General features: G+C 48.1%; 1 protein-coding gene across 1 annotated transcript in view; it reads right to left on the bottom strand.

Annotated features, from left to right (window-relative positions):
- Positions 1-3996, bottom strand: part of LOC109925852 (sodium/potassium-transporting ATPase subunit alpha-3) — a gene marked incomplete at its 5' end in the record, with an annotated part of 18024 nt that overhangs the window by 12927 nt on the left and 1101 nt on the right. The gene's annotated exons all lie outside the window — the stretch shown is intronic.

Genomic DNA, 3996 nt, shown 5'->3' with positions numbered 1-3996 from the left:
GAAGTAGGCCATCTGGCCCATCGAGCCTGCTCCACCATTCAATAAGATCTTTTCGTGAACTCGGCTCCATCTCTCAATCTCTCCTCATAAGACATAACTCTCATAACTCTCTCAGCTCTGAACTTCCTCTGCACCCCCTCCAGTGCCCAGTACATCCTTTCTCAAGTAAGGGGACCAAAACCATACACAGTACTCCAGGTGTGGCCTCACCAGCACCTTGTACAGCTACAGCATAACCTCCCTGTTTTTAAACTCCATCCCTCTGGCAATGAAGGACAATATTCCATTGTCTTCTGCCTGAACAATAATAAACTTTAGAGCCTGGTACGTAAGAACCCCTGATGGACCTAGCTAACAGTGACCGACCCGACAGAAGAATTTTGATCACAGCCAGAGAACTGAAGAGATGCCAGACTGACCTAGCTGCTCTTTCTGAAACCTGCCTTGCAAATGAAGGGCAACTGAAGGAAGGTAAAAGGTTTCTGGAAAAGGGAAAGTTACTGATGGGCCCAGAATTCACAGCATTGGATTCACAACAGAGGGGCAGAGGAGGTTCAGAGCTGAGAGAGTTATGACTTATGAGGAGAGATTGAGTAGACTGTGACTGTACTCATTGGAATTTAGAAGAATGAAGGGGAATCTTATGTAACATATTAAACTATGAAGGGAGTAGATAAGATAGAAGCAGGGAGGTTGTCAACGAGGGCCATAGCTTCAAAATTAAGAATCAGCTCATCGGTTGCCTCTCTGAACTTCCCGTGTGGATCAACGACCAGCTCATGACCCGATGCTCATCAACCACAAGACGGCTGCATTCTTCAGAGCTCCGACCCCTGACCCGAAAGGAGGCTTTCTATGCCAACCTTGACACACGGTTGCCGAGCATCACCAAGGAGGACAAGATCATTCTTCTTGGAGCCTTCAATGCCAGGCCACAAACTTTGGAACAGCATTATGGGAAGGGACGGTATTGGCAACTCCAAATTTAATAGAGTTCTTCTTACAAAGCACACAGAGTACAACCTCACCATCACACACACCACCATCCATCAGAAAAACAAATTCAAAGGCACCTTGGAGGACCCCACATTCAAACTTTTGGTGGCAAAACCAGGAAGGCAGATTATTGCCTCAATGGTGGCAGTTTAGGAAAAGGTGAGGTGCAATGAGACCTGGGTGTCATGGTGGAATAGTCGCTGAAGGTTGGCATGGAGGTGCAGCAGGCTGTGAGGAAAGCTAATGGCATCTCCTTTGTAGTATCCGAGTAAGGATGTCTTGCTGCGGTTATACAGGGTCTTGGTGAGTCCACACCTTGAGTATTGTGTGTAATTTTGGTCTCCTAGTCTGAGGAAGGATGCTCTTGCTATTGAGGGAGTCCAACAATGGTTCACCAGACTGATTCCCGGGATGGCAGGACTGACATATGAGGAAAGACTGGATTGACTGAGCTTATACTCACTGCAGTTTAGGAGAACAAGTGGGGATTTCATAGCAATATATAAAATCCTAATGGGACTGGACAGGATAGACATGGGAAGAATGTTCCTGGTGTTGGGGAAGTCCAGAACTAGAGGTCACAGTCTAAGAATAAGGGGTAAGCCATTCAGGACTGAGATGAGGAGGAATTTCTTCATTCAGAGTTGTAAACCTGTGGAATTTTCTCCCACAGGAAGCTGTTGGGGCCAGTTCCTTAGATATATTCAAGATGGAGCTGGACGTGGTTCTTGTGGCTAAAAGGGATCAAGGGGTATGGGGAGAGGGGAGGAATGGGATACAGAGATTGCATGATCAGCCGTGATCGTATTGTATGGTGGTGCAGTGTCGAGGGGCCGAAAGGCCTACTCCTGCACCTGTTTTCTATGTTTCTGTGCAACAATGGCATCTCATTGTTTGTGTCATTGTTCGCTCCAGGGACTTTCAGGACGTGAATACCATCTTCTCTGTTCCACAATGTCCATCAGGCTCCATAGGAACAGCAGGGTTCAGAACAAGCCCAGATTCAACATCAAGGTGACACAGTCACTACGCAACATGGACAGGTCTCACTTGGTAAAAAAAAAAATACCCACCTCGGGAATACCCAGAGGTCAGAGGGCACTGGAATCTGCTTGAATCAACCATTCTCAGTCCCTGCAATAACACCAAGCCCAGAAACCATCAGGACTGGCTCAATGAGAATGACGTAGAAAGCCCATTGCCAAGAATAGAATGGCCTTCCGTGATTGGCAGAACGATGTCAAGTACAAGGCCAAAGGAAGGGCCTATTCCAGAGCTAATGTCCAAAAGAGCATAAGGGAGCTCAAATTCAAATGGTGAACAGATAAGGCTTTCAAAATCCAGTAGTTGGCAGATGCCAGTGACACAAGAGACTTCTTCAGTGCCACCAAGCTGGTATATGGTCCAAGTCACCATGGTCTAAACCTTCTGTGCTCTAAAGACAGATTAAAAACTGCTCAAGGACATCAACGCAATAAACCTTCACTGGGGAGAGCTTGCCCAGTAACTCCTCAACCGGAAAACCAATGCTAACTTGGAAATCGCCAACCGAATCTCCCAGAGATCCACGCAAGGTGACATGGGAGAACTTCCCAGTGCAACCAAAGTCCAAGACACCAGAAGGAGCCTAAGGAACAACAAGGGAGCTGGTCCTGATGTTGCTAAAGGAGGATGACCCACAGCTCTGTGAACACATACAGCTTTGTTCTTGAAGACTTGTCTCAACAGAAGAATTCCCTTCAGAGTTTGGGGATGCTCCGATTGTGACCATGTATAAACAGGGCGACTGTCGGAATTATAGAGGCATCTCCCTTCTGTCAACTGCTGGCTGGATGCCGCCATTATCTGAGGAAATACTCCCTGAATCAGCGTGTGGCTTCCACTCATCCAGACATGATCTTCATAGCACGTCAACGTCAAGAAAAACATCAGGAACAGAAACAATCGTTTTACACGGCCTTCATCTGCCTAACTAAGGCCTGTGACACTGTTAACGACCAGGCTGCCTGGCGGATACTGTCGTAATGTTGAGGTTGCTGCATGACGACATGTCTGCGACGTTGCTTGGCAACAGTGGATCGGAGCCTGAGCCTCTCACCGTGGAGACGGGCCTGCGTCATCGCACCCAGCCTGTTCGCCAAGCTCTTTGCCACCATCCTCCATTTCACTGGCCAAAACCTGACCAAGGGAATTCAAATGGTCTGGATGGCAGGCTGTTTAACATTAATAGGTTCAAGGCCAAAGCCAAAGCCTACACCATGTCCAGCTGGAGCGTCAATACGCTAACAACAACGCCAACACAGCACACTCTGCAGCAAATCTAGTGCATCTTGGATTGTTTTGTTCCTAGGCCTCATCTGTAACATTAAAAGAAAAGAGACTCTAGTGCTCCATCAACCACCAGCTAACAGTCCTTCCAGCCCTCCTACAACCATCCCCTTGAATCACTTCCATACCTCAGCAGCCTTCTCTCTTCCAAGGCCAACATTGATGCAGAAATACAACACTGTGTGAGCTATGTCTAAACCCAACTCGGAAGAAGGGTGTTTGAAGCCCATGCCCAACTAGGCCTAGGCTAAGCTCTGGTCTCCAAAGCCACAAGGAGCTGAAACATGGCCTAGCTACAGCAGGCACCTTAAAGCACTGGAACACCGCCAGCAGAGATCCCAACGGAAAACCGTGCAGATCACTTGGGAAGACAAGCGCAGTAACACCAGTGTCTTGGAGGAGGCCAACGTTACCGCCAGAATGCAGCAGCAACATCCGATGAACTGGCCGTGCCATCCAAATGGCCAACTCACGCCTCCCAAAACAGGTCATATACTGAAGGAAGGTCAGCAGGCCCTTGGGCAGTCAATAGAAATGCTTTGATCAGGACCAACCCTCTGGAAATTCTGTATCTACATCAACGCCTTGGAGTGCATGGCTACGCACCTGGGAGGACATGGCTATACACTGGAATCACTGGAGAAACTTCGTCTACTTCACGGGAATGATGTC

This window comes from Rhincodon typus, unplaced genomic scaffold (genome assembly GCF_021869965.1).
Source record: "Rhincodon typus isolate 14 unplaced genomic scaffold, sRhiTyp1.1 hic_rhity00003254, whole genome shotgun sequence".
In the NCBI taxonomy this organism is placed as follows: domain Eukaryota; kingdom Metazoa; phylum Chordata; class Chondrichthyes; order Orectolobiformes; family Rhincodontidae; genus Rhincodon; species Rhincodon typus.
This window is presented reverse-complemented; position numbering and strand designations above follow the sequence as displayed.